Here is a 21,697-nt window from a genome sequence, read left to right as displayed (position 1 = left end):
TAGAAGTAACAAAAAGGTTCACAGGTTATTGAAAGGACATTTAAAAAAAGATCTTGTTTAATGCGGTGTAGTTCTTTTATGTAATCAGTGGGAAACTGTAGAGTACGATTGTTTTGAAGAAGCTCATAAAGTGAATCTGTCAGCAGGATTGTGCACAGTAACCTACAGACAGAGTCAGGTTGGCACCGTTATACTGATCAGAATGATACCTGGGTTGATGAAATCTGTCTTGTGGTTGTTGTTTAATCTTTATTTTCAGTTTTGAGTTAATGATATGCTCGTGCTCCGGGGGCGGCCTGTGGAGGGGTGAAGGCCTTCATGTGGTGCTCTGATTAGTTACTGTATTCATAATTCAGACTGCTGACAGGTCCCTGATCCATCACTGACCTGCCACCTAGTTTACATAATGAATATCTGTATATACTGAAGAAAAAAAAAAGTCTTCTGCAGGCAGGTGCCAGACGTGGCACCTGCGCTGCAGCATAATCACATATATAGTGTCCCAATAATAAATGTGATTGATGTTCTTCAGATAGAAAAAAAAATATTTTAAAAAGGTGCCCGCCGTGCCTGCGCATATAGGTGATTCAATAGCTGCTACAAACAAAATGATAGGAAATTTTAGTTTGTTTGGTGAACACTATTTAGATTGAAGCTTAATTTTATATTTAGGACCCAAATGAACAATAACAAAATTTCCATGTTTTGCCATGGCTGTGATTGTTGGGAAAATAGCTGTAAAGTACTAAGTGGTGAAGGGTATCTTGATCCTCAAATAGTGAACATCATTAACAATGATGTGGAGGCCCCTATCTATGAGGCTACGGTCAGACAGGCGTATGTTAAATTGTTCGATTTTAATCCAGAGAAATCAGACTATTTCCATCTGTATTGTCATGTGTGTGACATCCGTGTGGCATCCATATTTACACATCAACATTTTAAAACATACATGATTAGATACAGTTTGCTAGGGTAGTAAGCAGTGATGAGCAAATTTGTTCGGACAACGATCGCCAAACATAAATTCGGCAAGAATATAGCACATTCGGATTCATGATCGGAAACACGAGCAAAGTTTTATAAAATCGGTAAAAATCAGTAACATTCGGTAAAAGTGCTGTAAAATCTTTTTAGTTGCCATAAAAGTATTTTCAGCACTTTAGCAACGATAATGATGGTGCATCATGAGCGTTTCGCACGTATTTGATGAGGGGAGGGGATTTGCCGAGCTCAAAGGCGCTGTATTCTTGTAACAGTCAATTTTTTCTTAACTTTATTTGTACACATTGCGGCTAGCCAATCAAGGTGCAGGAAACACCCTCAATGTCCTGACACAACGGCTTGTGTCATTGGCTGCGCAAATCACATGTCCCTCTCCATATAAGTAGCGGACATCTTGTTTTAGCTCCATTTTGATACTGGCTGCTCCTGATGCTGGCACTGTTAACAGCAAGATTTTAGCTAGCTACTTAGGTGATTGTATATCAGTCAGATAGTGTAGCTAGCTAGTGTCCAGTGTGGCTGTAAAATTTACCTTTCAGCACTTTTTTGGGGAGCCATTACTGAGGTCTACAGACAAACCCAGCAAGGCACATGTCCTACAAGTGTGTTGTGCACTACTTCTATTGTGCTCAATGCACTCTAAATAATATTTTTTCACTGGCTGCTGTATCCACATTTTAGCTAGTTAGCTAGGTGGTTGTATATCAGTCAGAAAGTGTAGCTAGCTAGTGTCCGGTGTGGCTGTTAAATTTACCTTCCAGCAATTTTTTGCCATTACTGAGGTCCACAGACAAAGCCAGCAGCGCACACTTCCTACAAATGTGTTGTGCATTGCTTCTATTGTGCTCAATGCACGAGTATAGCATTCTAAATAATATTTTTTCACAACCTAAGTGTGAAACAGCCTACTGTATCCCACCTTGTCACTTAGTGCTGTGGTGATATAAACCTGTCTGCAGAGCTAAGGCACATTAAAAAAAGTTATAATTGTTTCTGTTCCAGAAACTTAGACAACCCGCCATATCACACTTTGTCATTTGTTTGGGTTGAAATTAAGCTGTAGAGGCCTGATCCATAGGCTACAAAAATTATTCTGTTATTAACATCATACAGTAAGGGACCTCACTTTAACCCCCTTACCCCCAAGGTAATTTTGCAAATTTCCAACTTTGAATTTTTATGCAATTAAATCACAGAGATATGTCACACAAAATACTTAATAAGTAACATCTCCCACATGTCTACTTTACATCAGCACAATTTTGGAACCAAAATTTTTTTTTGTTAAGGAGTTATAAGGGTTAAAAGTTGACCAGCAATTTCTCATTTTTACAACACCATTTTTTTTTTTAGGGACCTCATCTCATTTGAAGTCATTTTGAGGGGTCTATATGATAGAAAATAACCAAGTGTGACACCATTCTAAAAACTGCACCGCTCAAGGTGCTCAAAACCACATTCAAGAAGTTTTGTAACCCTTCAGGTGTTTCACAGTAATTTTTGAAATGTTTAAATAAAAATGAACATTTAACTTTTTTTCACAAAAAAATTTACTTCAGCTCCAATTTGTTTTATTTTACCAAGGGTAACAGGAGAAAATGGACCCCAAAAGTTGTTAAACAATTTGTCCTGAGTACAACGATACCCCATATGTGGGGGTAAACTACTTTTTGGGCGCATGACAGAGCTCAGAAGCGAAGGAGCGCCATTTGACTTTTCAATGCAAAATTGACTGGAATTGAGATGGGACGCCATGTTGCGTTTGGAGAGCCCCTGATGTGCCTAAACATTGAAACCCCCCACAAGTGACACCATTTTGGGGAAAGTAGACCCCCTAAGGAACTTATCTAGATGTGTGGTGAGTACTTTGATCCACCAATTGCTTAACAGAAGTTTATAATGCAGAGCCGTAAAAATAAAAAATCTTATTTTTTCACAAAAATGATCTTTTTGCCCCCAATTTATTATTTTCCAAAGGGTAAGAGAAGAAATTGGAACCCGAAAGCTGTTGTCCAATTTGTCCTGAGAACGCTGATACCCCATATGTGGGGGTAAACCACTGTTTGGGCGCATGGGAGAGCTCGGAAGGGAAGGAGCGCCGTTTGACTTTTCAATGCAAAATTGACAGGAATTGAGATGGGACGCCATGTTGCGTTTGGAGAGCCACTGATGTGCCTAAACATTGAAACCCCCCACAAGTGACACTATTTTGGAAAGTAGACCCCATAAGGAACTTAGATGTGCGGTGAGCACTTTGACCCACCAAGGGCTTCACAGAAGTTTTTAATGCAGAGCCGTAAAAATAAAAATTATTTTTTTCCCACAAAAATTATTTTTTATCCCCCAGTTTTGTATTTTCCCAAGGGTAACAGGAGAAATTGGACCCAAAAGTTGTTGTTCAATTTGTCCTGAGTACGCTGATACCCCATATGTGGGGGGAACCACCGTTTGGGCGCATGGGAGGGCTCGGAAGGGAAGGAGCGCCATTTGGAATACAGACTTAGATGGAATGGTCTGCAGGCGTCACATTGCGTTTGCAGAGCCCCTAATGTACCTAAACAGTAGAAACCCCCCTCAAGTGACACCATATTGGAAAGTAGACCCCCTAAGGAACTCATCTAGATGTGTTGTGAGAGTGTTGAACCCCCAAGTGTTTCACTACAGTTTATAACGCAGAGCCGTCAAATTAAAAAATCCTTTTTTTCCCACAAAAATTATTTTTTAGCCCCCAGTTTTGTATTTTCCCAAGGGTGACAGGAGAAATTGGACCCCAAAAGTTGTTGTCCAATTTGTCCTGAGTGCGCTTATACCCCATATGTTGGGGTAAACCCCTCTTTGGGCACACGGGAGAGCTCGGAAGGGAAGGAGCACTGTTTTACTTTTTCAACGCAGAATTGGCTGGAATTGAGATCGGACGCCATGTCACATTTGGAGAGCCCCTGATGTGCCTAAACAGTGGAAACCCCCAATTATAACTGAAACCCTAATCCAAACACACCCCTAACCCTAATCCCAACGGTAACCCTAACCACACCTCTAACCCTGACACACCCCTAGCCCTATTCCCAATCGTAAATGTATTCCAAACCCTAACTTTAGCCCCAACCCTAACCCTAACTTTAGCCCCAACCCTAACTGTAGCCTTAACCCTATCCCCAACCCTAACCCTAGCCTTAACCCTAGCCCTAACCCTAACCCTAACCCTAGCCATAACCCTAACCCTAGCCCTAACCCTAGCCCTAACGCTAACCCTAATGGGAAAATGGAAATAAATACATTTTTTTAATTTTTTAATTTTTCCCTAACTAAGGGGGTGATGAAGGGGGGTTTGATTTACTTTAATAGCATTTTTTTTAGCGGATTTTTATGATTGGCAGCCGTCACACACTGATAGATGCTTTTTATTGCAAAAAATATTTTTTGCATTACCACATTTTGAGAGCTATAATGTTTCCATATTTGGGTCCACAGAGTCATGTGAGGTCTTGTTTTTTGCGGAACAAGTTGATGTTTTTATTGGTAACATTTTAGGGCACGTGACATTTTTTGATCAATTTTTATTCCGATTTTTGTGAGGCAGAATGACCAAAATCCAGCTATTTATGAATTTCTTTTGGGGGGAGGCGTTTATACCATTCCGCGTTTGGTAAAATGGATAAAGCAGTTTTATTCCTCGGGTCAGTACGATTACAGCGATACCTCATTTATATCATTTTTTTAGGATTTGGCGCATTTATACGATAAAAACTATTTTATAGAAAAAATAACTATTTTTGCATCGCTTTATTCTGAGGACTATAACTTTTTTATTTTTGTATTGTGGATTGTTTTTTGCAGGAGAAGATGACGTTTTCAGCGGTACCATGGATATTTATATCAGTCTTTTTGATCGCGTGTTATTCCACTTTTTGTTTGATGGTATGAGAATAAAGCGTTGTTTTTTGCCTCTTTTTTTTCTTTTAACGGTGTTCACTGAAGGAGTTAACTAGTGATATAGTTTTATAGGTGAGGTCGTTACGGACGTGGCGATACTAAATATTTGTACTTTTATTGTTTTTTTTATTTAGATAAATAAATGTATTTATAGGAACTATAACTACAACTATATATATATATACTATACTATACATAACTATATATTTATTTATTTTTTGGGGAATTTTTTTTTAATTTTTTTACACATGTGAATTTTTTTTTTACACTATAACATTGCCCCAGGGGGGGCATCATGTTATAGTGTAAGATCGCTTATCTGACACTTTGCTGTGCACTGTGTCAGATCAGCGATCTGACGTGCACTTCTCCAGGCTTCCCGGCGCCTGCTCTGAGCAGGTGCAGTGAAGCCACCTCCCTGCAGGACCCGGATGTCATGGCTATTTTGGATCCGGGCCTGCTGCTGAGAGGTAGGAGGTAGGAGACCCTCGAAGCAACGCGATCACATTGCGTTGCTCCGGGGGTCTTAGGGAAGCCCGCAGGGAGCCCCCTCCCTGCACGATGCTTCCCTATACCGCCGGAACACTGCGATCATGTTTGATCACAGTGTGCCAGGGGTTAATGTTCCGGGGGCGGTCCGTGACCGCTCCTGGCACATAGTGCAATAGTCAGCTGACACCCGGCCGCGATTGGCCGCGCTCCCCCCGTGAGCGTGGCCGATCACGCTGGACGTACTATTCCGTCCTTGGGAATTAGGGCCCACCCCACATGGATGGAATAGTACGTCCAATGTCAGAAAGGGGTTAAAGTAGTTTGTAGCATCTAGCGTTTTATAGAGATCTGATCCAGGGGCCACAAAAAATTCTTCTGTTGTTAACGTCATACAGTAGGGAACCTCACTTTAAAATAGTTTGTAGCATCTAGTGTGCTATAGAGGCCTGACCAATAGGCCACAGAGAATCGGGGTGTACTGGGTATCAATGATTATCTTGGGCCTCATGTTCAACTGTCACCTAACCAGAAGATATTTGTTTCAGACGTTTTAATATTTTATGGGTGACCGCTGTTATAATCAACTTCTCCATTTTCAGCAGTATGTGAATGTGCACATATGGCCATACTAGAGGTGGGACAAGTTGAAGCATGGAGTGTGCCTAGCAAGATACCTACAAAAATTAAATCTTTATATTTATTTTCAGAATCATGTTTGGACATGTAAAATGCTGTTTGTTTCAGTTTACATTAGGGTATGTTACTACGTCACAAACTTTACATTTCCTTATGGGTTTCCGCATCAATGTCAATTGGAATATTACTTTCAAGTTTAAAATTCTTAGCGATTGAGCACAAATTGTGATATAGTATGTGCTAGTTTTGTTATAATTGCTATTCACACATGAAATCAGCCCTCATTTCTCAGGACTGTCAGTAAAACATAATTCGCTGCCAATAGAAACCAATCAGAGCTCAGCTTTCGTGTTTCCCGAGCAGCTTAGAATATGAAGGTTGCTATTGATAACAGAGGATGCCTTATTGTTAGGGTATGTTCGCACAGTGCTTTTGCCAGCATTTTTTTTTTACAGGCAGTAAAAACACTGTATATTGAGTGCGTTTTTTATGTATTTTTCATGTGTTCTTGATGCATTCAGTTGAATAAGTTAAAAAAAGAAAAAAGAAAAACCCTACAGTTTTAAATAAATGAGGCCTAAATACTTTGTCATGAGTAGAGGACAGTTTAATCTTAAATGGAAGCTGTCTGTAGAATTATGCTTTACGGAGGTTGTCCCTTTATACAAAATACCGGCCTGTGAGTGCAGTAGCCACTATATAGTTCATGGAGCTGTGTAGTTCTGCTCCACAACTGAGCACACATGGCCATGCCAATACCTAGAACAGCTGATCGGATCTGATATTGATGACCTGTCCTAAGGATAGGCCATCAAGGAACTTGGCAACTCTTTTAAGGAGAAAATGAATCTGCTGATAAGTTTCATTTAAAGAAAGGCAAAAGAAAATATATATAAAGAGGTTCACTGATATATTAAAATAAAACTTGTTTTTATTAAATACTGTATACATTTTTTAATAACATGCAGGAATAGGATATGTAATATTAGGCATTAGGGATGGTTCATAGTTACATAGTTACATAGTTATTAAGGTTGAAGGAAGACTATAAGTCCATCTAGTTCAACCCATAGCCTAACCTAACATGCCCTAACATGTTGATCCAGAAGAAGGCAAAAAAAAACCCATGTGGCAAAGAGTAAGCTCCACATTGGGGAAAAAAATTCCTTCCTGACTCCACATACGGCAATCAGACTAGTTCCCTGGATCAATGCCCTATCGAGGAATCTAGTGTATATACCCTGTAACATTATACTTTTCCAGAAAGGTATCCAGTCCCCTCTTAAATTTAAGTAATGAATCACTCATTACAACATCATACGGCAGAGAGTTCCATAGTGTCACTGCTCTTACAGTAAAGAATCCGCGTCTGTTATTATGCTTAAACCTTTTTTCCTCCAAACGCAGAGGATGCTGTTGTGAATTCTGTGGTCAAGCTCCCTCCTGTGGTCATGAGTGGTACTTCGGCTGGTTCTGTCTATGAGCTTCCTCTGGTGGATGTGAGTGGGGCTGCGGCTTCTGAGTTTCCTTCCTCAGGTGACGAGGTTAAGTCGTTAGGTGCTGCTCTATTTAACTCCACCTAGTTCTTTGTTCCTGGCCTCCAGTCAATGTTCCAGTATTGGCCTTGCTCTCTCCTGGATTGTTCTTGTGGCCTGTCTGCCCTGCATAAGCTAAGTTTTGCTTGTGTTACTTTTGTTTGCTATATTTTCTGTCCAGCTTGCTATATTGGTTTTTCTTGCTTGCTGGAAGCTCTGAGACGCAGAGGGAGCACCTCCGTACCGTTAGTCGGGGAAAGGCCTGGCTATTCACTGCTTGCGTCGAGAAACACGTGATGGTGTCTCCGCCGCTTCTTTACATGCATCTGCATATTTCCCATAAGGGATGGGGGCAGTGTTCTGGAATCACTGCGTTGAGAAACACGTGATGGTGTCTCCACGGTGTTGGATGTTTTGGTCTCCCCGAGGCCAATCATCTGTACCTTTATAGCCTTTTTACTAGGCACTGCTCCTAATAGCCAGATTCCTACTCCACACTGATGAGGGGCAAAAACCCCGAAACAGCTGTCTGTGGATGGATACCATGCTTGGCATAGGTGGCTTTCCTTTATAGGATGCTGCCCTTCCCATGGTTGTTCCTTCCCGGGGAAAGGCCTGGCTATTCACTGCTTGCGTCGAGAAACACGTGATGGTGTCTCCGCAGCTTCTTTACATGCATCTGCATATTTCCCATAAGGGATGGGGGCAGTGTTCTGGAATCACTGCGTTGAGAAACACATGATTGTGTCTCCGCGGTGTTGGATGTTTTGGTCTCCCTGAGGCCAATCATCTGTACCTTTATAGCCTTTTTACTAGGCACTGCTCCTAATAGCCAGATTCCTTCTCCACACTGATGAGGGGCAAAAACCCCGAAACAGCTGTCTGTGGATGGATACCATGCTTGGCATAGGTGGCTTTCCTTTATAGGATGCTTTCCTTCCCGGGGAAAGGCCTGGCTATTCACTGCTTGCGTCGAGAAACACGTGATGGTGTCTCCGCAGCTTCTTTACATGCATCTGCATATTTCCCATAAGGGATGGGGGCTGTGTTCTGGAATCACTGCGTTGAGAAACACGTGATGGTGTCTCCGCGGTGTTGGATGTTTTGGTCTCCCTGAGGCCAATCATCTGTACCTTTATAGCCTTTTTACTAGGCACTGCTCCTAATAGCCAGATTCCTACTCCACACTGATGAGGGGCAAAAACCCCGAAACAGCTGTCTGTGGATGGATACCATGCTTGGCATAGGTGGCTTTCCTTTATAGGATGCTGCCCTTCCCGTGGTTGTTCCTTCCCGGGGAAAGGCCTGGCTATTCACTGCTTGCGTCGAGAAACACGTGATGGTGTCTCCGCAGCTTCTTTACATGCATCTGCATATTTCCCATAAGGGATGGGGGCAGTGTTCTGGAATCACTGCGTTGAGAAACACCTGATGGTGTCTCCGCGGTGTTGGATGTTTTGGTCTCCCCGAGGCCAATCATCTGTACCTTTATAGCCTTTTTACTAGGCACTGCTCCTAATAGCCAGATTCCTACTCCACACTGATGAGGGGCAAAAACCCCGAAACAGCTGTCTGTGGATGGATACCATGCTTGGCATAGGTGGCTTTCCTTTATAGGATGCTGCCCTTCCCGTGGTTGTTCCTTCCCGGGGAAAGGCCTGGCTATTCACTGCTTGCGTCGAGAAACACGTGATGGTGTCTCCGCAGCTTCTTTACATGCCTTTTTGGATAAGGGCACATGAAAGGGCAAAGGACGCATGTATATTGATATAGCAAAGTGGAGAGTCAAAAACACTGCAATGCATTATTGAATACTATAGCCGCACATTATACATAAATATCGCACACAAAAGGGCCATCGATCCATTACTAATATAGTGCCTCCTGTGCGGACGCATCCACCCTCAAAACCATTCCGCGGCATTTCCGTGTTTTTCATAACTGTAACGAGAAACTTTTGAGGGTTAGAGGCATTGATCTACTTCAAATTAATATAAGGGGGGGAAATCTTTATAAGCGTCTTGCGCAGCTTGAGTCCAAGTGGATTTGGACACTGGGCACAATCCACCCACAAGGATTAAATGAGCATATCTCGTTTGCTCCTTTCCTGTAATTATGGATACCTCCCACCGTATAGAAGCCAGCTGATTGTATACACCTTGTTTTTACTTATGTTGTACTTTGTCATTTTGTTGTTCTGTTCTAGGTAGGTGTTCTTCTTGCCTCATATCTGTGATCATTGGGGATATCTGGAACGCTATGTGGATATGTCGTAGTTCGGCCGAATATCTGTTCGTGTCATCTCTACTATTAATGCCCTTTTCCATACAGGAACATCGTTAATATGGTTCATATTGTTTTGTACATATTGATGAATATGAGGTTATATATGTTTTTTTGTTTCCTTGTGTCTTTATATTTATTTTTATTTTTTATTTTTTTTGTATAGTTATATATATATATTGTTTATGTTGTTTTTGTTTTGCATATTTGATTAGTTTTTGTTCCTGTATGCTAAATGGGCTCTCTGGTCTGCTGCAGCTATGTTCAGTGGTTCTGTTTAGCGGCTATACAGTTCATGTACAGTGTATCGCACTATATTAGTAATGGATCGATGGCCCTTTTGTGTGCGATATTTATGTATAATGTGCGGCTATAGTATTCAATAATGCTCTGCAGTGTTTTTGACTCTCCACTTTGCTATATCAATATACATGCGTCCTTTGCCCTTTCATGTGCCCTTATCCAATATGGCGTCCGGGATCTGTCTCGGCGCGTGCGCCTCTATGTGGGCTGTCCTCCTTGATGTTTGCTGTCACGTGGTGCCGGATCACGTGGGCTCGCGTGTTTCCGGTTCCGGATGGCGGCGGCGTCTTGGTTGGCGGTACCCGCGGTTGATGCGCATGCGCCGGTGACTACACCCCCTGAGGAAGGAGCCATTGTAGCGCTCCGAAAGGCGCGTCGGGGTGGGCTCTGGATCCCCCCTTGCTGGCGCACTACTAGGTAAATACTTGGGTTATACAGGTCCTTCTCAAAAAATTAGCATATAGTGTTAAATTTCATTATTTACCATAATGTAATGATTACAATTAAACTTTCATATATTATAGATTCATTATCCACCAACTGAAATTTGTCAGGTCTTTTATTGTATTAATACTGATGATTTTGGCATACAACTCCTGATAACCCAAAAAACCTGTCTCAATAAATTAGCATATTTCACCCATCCAATCAAATAAAGGTGTTTTTTAATAACAAACAAAAAAACCAACAAATAATAATGTTCAGTTATGCACTCAATACTTGGTCGGGAATCCTTTGGCAGAAATGACTGCTTCAATGCGGCGTGGCATGGAGGCAATCAGCCTGTGACACTGCTGAGATGTTATGGAGGCCCAGGATGCTTCAATAGCGGCCTTAAGCTCATCCAGAGTGTTGGGTCTTGCGTCTCTCAACTTTCTCTTCACAATATCCCACAGATTCTCTATGGGGTTCAGGTCAGGAGAGTTGGCAGGCCAATTGAGCACAGTAATACCATGGTCAGTAAACCATTTACCAGTGGTTTTGGCACTGTGAGCAGGTGCCAGGTCGTGCTGAAAAATGAAATCTTCATCTCCATAAAGCACTTCAGCCGATGGAAGCATGAAGTGCTCCAAAATCTCCTGATAGCTAGCTGCATTGACCCTGCCCTTGATGAAACACAGTGGACCAACACCAGCAGCTGACATGGCACCCCACACCATCACTGACTGTGGGTACTTGACACTGGACTTCAGGCATTTTGGCATTTCCTTCTCCCCAGTCTTCCTCCAGACTCTGGCACCTTGATTTCCGAATGACATGCAAAATTTGCTTTCATCAGAAAAAAGTACTTGGGACCACTTAGCAACAGTCCAGTGCTGCTTCTCTGTAGCCCAGGTCAGGCGCCTCTGCCGCTGTTTATGGTTCAAAAGTGGCTTTACCTGGGGAATGCGGCACCTGTAGCCCATTTCCTGCACACGCCTGTGCACGGTGGCTCTGGATGTTTCCACACCAGACTCAGTCCACTGCTTCCTCAGGTTCCCCAAGGTCTGGAATCGGTCCTTCTCCACAATCTTCCTCAGGGTCCGGTCTCCTCTTCTCGTTGTACAGCGTTTTCTGCCACATTGTTTCCTTCCAACAGACTTACCATTGAGGTGCCTTGATACAGCACTCTGGGAACAGCCTATTTGTTGAGAAATTTCTTTCTGGGTCTTACCGTCTTGCTTGAGGGTGTCAATGATGGCCTTCTTGACATCTGTCAGGTCGCTAGTCTTACCCATGATGGGGGTTTTGAGTAATGAACCAGGCAGGGAGTTTGTAAAAGCCTCAGGTATCTTTTGCATGTGTTTAGAGTTAATTAGTTGATTCAGAAGATTAGGGTAATAGGTCGTTTAGAGAACCTTTTCTTGATATGCTAATTTATTGAGACAGGTTTTTTGGGTTATCAGGAGTTGTATGCCAAAATCATCAGTATTAAAACAATAAAAGACCTGACAAATTTCAGTTGGTGGATAATGAATCTATAATATATGAAAGTTTAATTGTAATCATTACATTATGGTAAATAATGAAATTTAACACTGTATGCTAATTTTTTGAGAAGGACCTGTATATGTGGCCATTTTTTTATATATACAGTGGGGCAAAAAAGTATTTAGTCAGTCAGCAATAGTGCAAGTTCCACCACTTAAAAAGATGAGAGGCGTCTGTAATTTACATCATAGGTAGACCTCAACTATGGGAGACAAACTGAGAAAAAAAAATCCAGAAAATCACATTGTCTGTTTTTTAACATTTTATTTGCATACTATGGTGGAAAATAAGTATTTGGTCAGAAACAAAATTTCATCTCAATACTTTGTAATATATCCTTTGTTGGCAATTACAGAGGTCAAACGTTTTCTGTAAGTCTTCACAAGGTTGCCACACACTGTTGTTGGTATGTTGGCCCATTCCTCCATGCAGATCTCCTCTAGAGCAGTGATGTTTTTGGCTTTTCGCTTGGCAACACGGACTTTCAACTCTCTCCAAAGGTTTTCTATAGGGTTGAGATCTAGAGACTGGCTAGGCCACTCCAGGACCTTGAAATGCTTATTACGAAGCCACTCCTTCATTGCCCTGGCGGTGTGCTTTGGATCATTGTCATGTTGAAAGACCCAGCCACGTTTCATCTTCAATGCCCTTGCTGATGGAAGGAGGTTTGCACTCAAAATCTCACGATACATGGCCCCATTCATTCTTTCATGTACCCGGATCAGTCGTCCTTGCCCCTTTGCAGAGAAACAGCCCCAAAGCATGATGTTTCCACCACCATGCTTTTCAGTAGGTATGGTGTTTGATGGATGCAACTCAGTATTCTTTTTCCTCCAAACACGACAAGTTGTGTTTCTACCAAACAGTTCCAGTTTGGTTTCATCAGACCATAGGACATTCTCCCGAAACTCCTCTGGATCATCCAAATGCTCTCTAGCAAACTTCAGACGGGCCCGGACATGTACTGGCTTAAGCAGTGGGACACGTCTGGCACTGCAGGATCTGAGTCCATGGTGGCGTAGTGTGTTACTTATGGTAGGCCTTGTTACATTGGTCCCAGCTCTCTGCAGTTCATTCACTAGGTCCCCCCGCGTAGTTCTGGGATTTTTGCTCACTGTTCTTGTGATCATTCTGACCCCACGGGGTGGGATTTTGCGTGGAGCCCCAGATCGAGGGAGATTATCAGTGGTCTTGCATGTCTTCCATTTTCTAATTATTGCTCCCACTGTTGATTTCTTCACTCCAAGCTGGTTGGCTATTGCAGATTCAGTCTTCCCAGCCTGGTGCAGGGCTACAATTTTGTTTCTGGTGTCCCTTGACAGCTCTTTGGTCTTCACCATAGTGGAGTTTGGAGTCAGACTGTTTGAGGGTGTGCACAGGTGTCTTTTTATACTGATAACAAGTTTAAACAGGTGCCATTACTACGGGTAATGAGTGGAGGAAAGAGGAGACTCTTAAAGATGAAGTTACAGGTCTGTGAGAGCCAGAAATCTTGATTGTTTGTTTCTGACCAAATACTTATTTTCCACCATAAAATGCAAATAAAATGTTAAAAAAAACAGACAATGTGATTTTCTGGATTTTTTTTTCTCAGTTTGTCTCCCATAGTTGAGGTCTACCTATGATGTAAATTACAGACGCCTCTCATCTTTTTAAGTGGTGGAACTTGCACTATTGCTGACTGACTAAATACTTTTTTGCCCCACTGTATGTGTTTGCATGGGATTAGCTGTGGACATATTGGGCGCTTGTGCCCATCTCCATTAGCAGTATACTTTGTGTTTATGTCCATCGCTGATCCTTGTAGGCTACTCTTACTAGATACTAGCACTTAGGCCCACATTCCCATACATACTATGTATTATTAACTACTTTACCATCATTATTATCTTCTGTGTGCTGTTGCTATGGGGGGCACCATGTAGCCCTTTTGTGTATAGTGGTGTTGCAATATAGTTGGTTTTACCAGCCCCATTTTTACTGAATGTGCTTTTTCTGCTGTTATGTGTTTTATATATATCTAATAAAGGTTTATGTTCTATGGGACATAGTGACTGTGTTCTTCCTGTGGCATATTAGGATTCCTGTTTTACAGTTGTCCCTGTTACTTCGGTCCTTACATGCACACGTACCACATTGTACTCCGCTGATAGTATTAATTATTGGTATTTTTGTTTGTGATCTATGTGTGTAATATGTGTACTACAATTTCATTACCAATTATGAACCATAGCCTAGTTAAATAACAGGCTTGTGAAAAACAAGATAAAATTACTTCATGGCAGCTGTAACCTTCTACCTAGTTAAATAACAGAATTTATCTTTAACCAACAAGAAAATGGAGTCAAAGCACAAAATGGAGAATCTAGCACAAAATGGAGAATCTTTCATAATTTGTTCCTTCACAAAATATGTTAAAAAGAAGAGGGCCCAATACTGACCACTGTGGTACCCCACTGCTAACCGCTACCCAGTCCGAGTGTGCTCCATTAATAAACACCCTTTGTTTCCTATCCCTGAGCCAGTCAGCTCTCTACCCACTTGCACATATTTTCCCCTATCCCCATTATTCTCATTTTATGTATCAACCTTTTGTGTGGCACCGTATCAAAAGCTTTTGAAAAGTCCATACACACTACATCCACTGGGTTCCCTTGGTCCAATCCGGAACTTACCTCTTCATAGAAACTGATCAAATTAGTCTGACATGAACGGTCCTGTTATGGCCGGCAATCAGGCAACACAGTGTGCAGTAATCAGCGCACATACAGAGATCTGGCAATAACCAAAAACAATAGGACGAGCTCTGAGACGTGGAATCTCTGTAGACTGCAGTACCTGATCTATCCTCACACAACTATAAGCAGCAGTGGATTGCGCCTATCACTACCTATGCAACTCGGCACTGCCTGAGGAGCTGACTAGCCTGAAGATAGAAATACAAGCCTGACTTACCTCAGAGAAATACCCCAAAGGAATAGGCAGCCCCCCACATATAATGACTGTTAGCAAGATGAAAAGACAAACGTAGGAATGAAATAGATTCAGCAAAGTGAGGCCCGATATTCTAGACAGAGCGAGGATAGCAAAGAGAACTATGCAGTCTACAAAAAACCCTAAAACGAAAACCACGCAAAGGGGCAAAAAGACCCACTGTGCCGAACTAACAGCACGGCGGTGCACCCCTTTGCTTCTCAGAGCTTCCAGCAAAAGTTAATAGCAAGCTGGACAGAAAAAACAGAAAACAAACTAGAAGCACTTATCTAGCAGAGCAGCAGGCCCAAGGAAAGATGCAGTAGCTCAGATCCAACACTGGAACATTGACAAGGAGCAAGGAAGACAGACTCAGGTGGAGCTAAATAGCAAGGCAGCCAACGAGCTCACCAAAACACCTGAGGGAGGAAGCCCAGAGACTGCAATACCACTTGTGACCACAGAAGTGAACTCAGCCACAGAATTCACAACAGTACCCCCCCTTGAGGAGGGGTCACCGAACCCTCACCAGAACCCCCAGGCCGACCAGGATGAGCCACATGAAAGGCACGAACAAGATCTGGGGCATGGACATCAGAGGCAAAAACCCAGGAATTATCTTCCTGAGCATAACCCTTCCATTTGACCAGATACTGGAGTTTCCGTCTAGAGACACGAGAATCCAAAATCTTCTCCACAATATACTCCAATTCCCCCTCCACCAATACAGGGGCAGGAGGCTCCACAGATGGAACCATAGGTGCCACGTATCTCCTCAACAACGACCTATGGAATACATTATGTATGGAAAAGGAGTCTGGGAGGGTCAGACGAAAAGACACCGGATTGAGAATCTCAGAAATCCTATACGGACCAATAAAACGAGGTTTAAATTTAGGAGAGGAAACCTTCATAGGAATATGACGAGAAGATAACCAAACCAGATCCCCAACACGAAGTCGGGGTCCCACACGGCGTCTGCGATTAGCGAAAAGCTGAGCCTTCTCCTGGGACAAGGTCAAATTGTCCACTACCTGAGTCCAGATCTGCTGCAACCTGTCCACCACAGAATCCACACCAGGACAGTCCGAAGACTCAACCTGTCCTGAAGAGAAACGAGGATGGAACCCAGAATTGCAGAAAAATGGAGAGACCAAGGTAGCCGAGCTGGCCCGATTATTAAGGGCGAACTCAGCCAACGGCAAAAATGACACCCAATCATCCTGGTCAGCGGAAACAAAACATCTCAGATATGTTTCCAAGGTCTGATTGGTTCGTTCGGTCTGGCCATTAGTCTGAGGATGGAAGGCCGAGGAGAAAGATAGGTCAATGCCCATCCTACCACAAAAGGCTCGCCAGAACCTCGAGACAAACTGGGAACCTCTGTCAGAAACAATATTCTCAGGAATGCCATGTAAACGAACCACATGCTGGAAGAACAAAGGCACCAAATCAGAGGAGGAAGGCAATTTAACCAAGGGCACCAGATGGACCATTTTAGAAAAGCGATCACAGACCACCCAAATGACCGACATTTTTTGAGAAACGGGAAGGTCAGAAATGAAATCCATCGAAATATGTGTCCAAGGCCTCTTCGGGACCGGCAAGGGCAAAAGCAACCCACTGGCACGTGAACAGCAGGGCTTAGCCCTAGCACAAATTCCACAGGACTGCACAAAAGCACGCACATCCCGTGACAGAGATGGCCACCAGAAGGATCTAGCAACCAACTCCCTGGTACCAAAGATTCCTGGATGACCGGCCAGCACCGAACAATGAAGTTCAGAGATAACTTTACTAGTCCACCTATCAGGGACGAACAGTTTCTCGGCCGGACAACGATCAGGTTTATTAGCCTGAAATTTCTGCAACACTCTCCGCAAATCAGGGGAGATGGCAGACACAATGACTCCTTCCTTGAGGATACTCGCCGGCTCAGATAACCCCGGAGAGTCGGGCACAAAACTCCTAGACAGAGCATCCGCCTTCACATTTTTAGAGCCCGGAAGGTATGAAATCACAAAATCAAAACGAGCAAAAAATAACGACCAACGGGCCTGTCTAGGATTCAAGCGCTTGGCAAACTCAAGATAAGTAAGGTTCTTATGATCAGTCAATACCACCACGCGATGCTTAGCACCCTCAAGCCAATGACGCCACTCCTCGAATGCCCACTTCATGGCCAGCAACTCTCGGTTGCCCACATCATAATTACGCTCAGCAGCAGAAAATTTCCTGGAAAAGAAAGCACATGGTTTGAACACTGAGCAACCAGAACCTCTCTGTGACAAAACCGCCCCTGCACCAATCTCAGAAGCATCAACCTCGACCTGGAACGGAAGAGAAACATCAGGTTGACACAACACAGGGGCACAGCAAAAACGACGCTTCAACTCCTGAAAAGCTTCCACGGCAGCAGAAGACCAATTAACCAAATCAGCACCCTTCTTGGTCAAATCGGTCAATGGTCTGGCAATGCTAGAAAAATTACAGATGAAGCGACGATAAAAATTAGCAAAGCCCAGGAATTTCTGCAGACTTTTTAGAGATGTCGGCTGAGTCCAATCCTGGATGGCCTGAACCTTAACCGGATCCATCTCGATAGTAGAAGGGGAAAAGATGAACCCCAAAAATGAAACTTTCTGCACACCGAAGAGACACTTTGATCCCTTCACGAACAAGGAATTAGCACGCAGTACCTGGAAAACCATTCTGACTTGCTTCACATGAGACTCCCAATCATCTGAGAAGATCAAAATGTCATCCAAGTAAACAATCAAGAATTTATCCAGATACTCACGGAAAATGTCATGCATAAAAGACTGAAAAACAGATGGAGCATTGGCAAGTCCGAACGGCATCACCAGATACTCAAAATGACCCTCGGGCGTATTAAATGCCGTTTTCCATTCATCTCCCTGCCTGATTCTCACCAGATTATACGCACCACGAAGATCAATCTTAGTAAACCAACTAGCCCCCTTAATCCGAGCAAACAAGTCAGAAATCAATGGCAAGGGATACTGAAATTTAACAGTGATCTTATTAAGAAGGCGGTAATCAATACACGGTCTTAGCGAACCATCCTTCTTGGCTACAAAAAAGAACCCTGCTCCCAATGGTGACGACGATGGGCGAATATGTCCCTTCTCCAGGGACTCCTTCACATAACTGCGCATAGCGGTGTGTTCAGGTACGGACAAATTAAATAAACGACCCTTAGGGAATTTACTACCAGGAATCAAATCGATAGCACAATCACAATTCCTATGCGGAGGTAGGGCATCAGACTTGGACTCTTCAAATACATCCTGAAAGTCCGACAAGAACTCTGGGATGTCAGAAGGAATGGATGACGAAATAGACAAAAATGGAACATCACCATGTACTCCCTGACAACCCCAGCTGGTTACCGACATAGAGTTCCAATCCAATACTGGATTATGGGTTTGTAGCCATGGCAACCCCAACACGACCACATCATGCAAATTATGCAGTACCAGAAAGCGAATAACTTCCTGATGTGCAGGAGCCATGCACATGGTCAGCTGGGCCCAGTACTGAGGCTTATTCTTGGCCAAAGGTGTAGCATCAATTCCTCTCAACGGAATAGGACACCGCAAAGGCTCCAAGAAAAATCCACAACGTTTAGCATAATCCAAATCCATCAGATTCAGGGCAGCGCCTGAATCCACAAACGCCATGACAGAATACGATGACAAAGAGCACATTAAGGTAATGGACAAAAGGAATTTGGACTGTACAGTACCAATAACGGCAGAGCTATCGAACCGCCTAGTGCGTTTAGGACAATTAGAAATAGCATGAGTAGAATCACCACAATAGAAACACAGTCTGTTCAGACGTCTGTGTTCTTGCCGTTCTACTTTAGTCATAGTCGTGTCGCACTGCATAGGCTCAGGTTTACTCTCAGACAATACCGCCAGATGGTGCACAGATTTACGCTCGCGCAAGCGACGACCGATCTGAATGGCCAAGGACATAGACTCATTCAAACCAGCAGGCATAGGAAATCCCACCATTACATCCTTAAGAGCTTCAGAGAGACCCTTTCTGAACAAAGCCGCTAGTGCAGATTCATTCCACAGAGTGAGTACTGACCACTTCCTAAATTTCTGACAATATACTTCTACATCATCCTGACCCTGGCATAAAGCCAGCAGATTTTTCTCAGCCTGATCCACTGAATTAGGCTCATCGTAAAGCAATCCCAGCGCCTGGAAAAATGCATCAACATTACTCAATGCAGAATCTCCTGGTGCAAGAGAAAACGCCCAGTCCTGTGGGTCGCCGCGCAAAAAAGAAATAATAATCAAAACCTGTTGAAAAGGATTACCAGAAGAATGAGGTTTCAAGGCCAAAAATAGCTTACAATTATTTCTGAAGCTCAGGAACTTAGTTCTGTCACCAAAAAACAAATCAGGAATCGGAATTCTTGGTTCTAGCATCGATTTCTGATCAATAGTATCTTGAATCTTTTGTACATTTACAACGAGATTATCCATTGAGGAGCACAGAGCCTGAATATCCATGTCCACAGCTGTGTCCTGAAGCACTCTAATGTCTAGGGGAAAAAAAAGACTGAAGACAGAGCTAAGAAAAAAAAATGATGTCAGGATTTCTTTTTTCCCTCTATTGGGAATCATTGGGTGGCTCCTTGTACTGTTATGGCCGGCAATCAGGCAACACAGTGTGCAGTAATCAGCGCACATACAGAGATCTGGCAATAACCAAAAACAATAGGACGAGCTCTGAGACGTGGAATCTCTGTAGACTGCAGTACCTGATCTATCCTCACACAACTATAAGCAGCAGTGGATTGCGCCTATCACTACCTATGCAACTCGGCACTGCCTGAGGAGCTGACTAGCCTGAAGATAGAAATACAAGCCTGACTTACCTCAGAGAAATACCCCAAAGGAATAGGCAGCCCCCCACATATAATGACTGTTAGCAAGATGAAAAGACAAACGTAGGAATGAAATAGATTCAGCAAAGTGAGGCCCGATATTCTAGACAGAGCGAGGATAGCAAAGAGAACTATGCAGTCTACAAAAAACCCTAAAACGAAAACCACGCAAAGGGGCAAAAAGACCCACCGTGCCGAACTAACAGCACGGCGGTGCACCCCTTTGCTTCTCAGAGCTTCCAGCAAAAGTTAATAGCAAGCTGGACAGAAAAAACAGAAAACAAACTAGAAGCACTTATCTAGCAGAGCAGCAGGCCCAAGGAAAGATGCAGTAGCTCAGATCCAACACTGGAACATTGACAAGGAGCAAGGAAGACAGACTCAGGTGGAGCTAAATAGCAAGGCAGCCAACGAGCTCACCAAAACACCTGAGGGAGGAAGCCCAGAGACTGCAATACCACTTGTGACCACAGAAGTGAACTCAGCCACAGAATTCACAACACGGTCCCTAGTAAACCCAAGCTGATACTGGGTCATGAGGTTGTTCCTCTTCAGATACTCCAGTATAGCATCCCTTAGAATGCCCTCCAGGATTTTACCCACAGTAGAGGTTAAGCTTACTGGCCTATAATTTGCGAGTTCAGTTTTTGTCCCCTTTTTGAATATTGGCACCACATTTGCTATACGCCAGTCCTGTGGTTCAGAGTGTAGCATTATACAAATGTTCACAGCCAGGTCTGAGACTGTGAGGCCGGGTTCATACTAGAGAGGAATACGGACGAGTGAGAGGCGCAAAAGCAACCCATTGCATACGGACCAATGATTCTCTATGGGGCAGCTCACATCAGCTGTATATTTCTCTGCCGTATTTAACTGGCTGAGAAAATTGCAGTATGCTGCATTTGTCAGTGTATTGCGCAAAAAATCCACCAATGAAAGTCTATGGGGGCAAGAAAAATACGGATTACACACGGACCATGCGTGTCCGGGTTAAATAATTTTACAACCAGAAGGCTGCTAATGCAGCTGCCCCTGGCTGTAAAAACTGGGGACTGAATGGAATGCAGCTTCGTTGACTTGTGGTGCTGCAACCCCTGGTGGCATAAACTCATATGAACTCTAGCGTGAGAAAATATTCAGAAAAATTCCCATGCTAGAGTTCATATGAGTTTATGCCATCAGTGGTCGTAGCACCGCAAGTCAATGAAGCTGCATTCCATTCTATGACTGCAATTCACACCAATCAGAGGCCGGCAGCTGATGTTGGCTTGCCAGTGGCATCATGTGCCCGTGGTGGCACACCGAAGTCAGCTGCTGGCTCCTGAACCTGCTGCATAAGAGGATACAGTGTGGTGTGGGATGATGAGTAGAATAGTTTGTTTCTTTTTAAAATATGCTGGAATAGTGTAACACCCCAGGTCCCTGATAGTTACAGTGGCATTGCTTTCCTTGCGGGGAAAGTGATGTCATGCTTGGAAGCGAGGAAGAATCTCTTTTAGCAGGTAATCACAAGCATGCAACATGTTCTTACTCCAGGCCAGAGGGGAAGCTCTGAACCTGGTTTAAGGGAAGCTTCCCTAGATATAGATATATATTCTGGTCAGGAGGAGGAGTTAGTCCGGGAGTGAGAGGAGTC

At 43.3% G+C, this 21,697-nt stretch overlaps 1 protein-coding gene across 1 annotated transcript in view; it reads right to left on the bottom strand.

Moving 5' to 3' along the window:
• Positions 1 to 21,697, bottom strand: part of ARRDC4 (arrestin domain containing 4) — a 126,711-nt gene that overhangs the window by 63,189 nt on the left and 41,825 nt on the right. The gene's annotated exons all lie outside the window — the stretch shown is intronic.

Source organism: Ranitomeya imitator, chromosome 4 (assembly GCF_032444005.1).
Source record: "Ranitomeya imitator isolate aRanImi1 chromosome 4, aRanImi1.pri, whole genome shotgun sequence".
NCBI lineage: Eukaryota > Metazoa > Chordata > Amphibia > Anura > Dendrobatidae > Ranitomeya > Ranitomeya imitator.
This window is presented reverse-complemented; position numbering and strand designations above follow the sequence as displayed.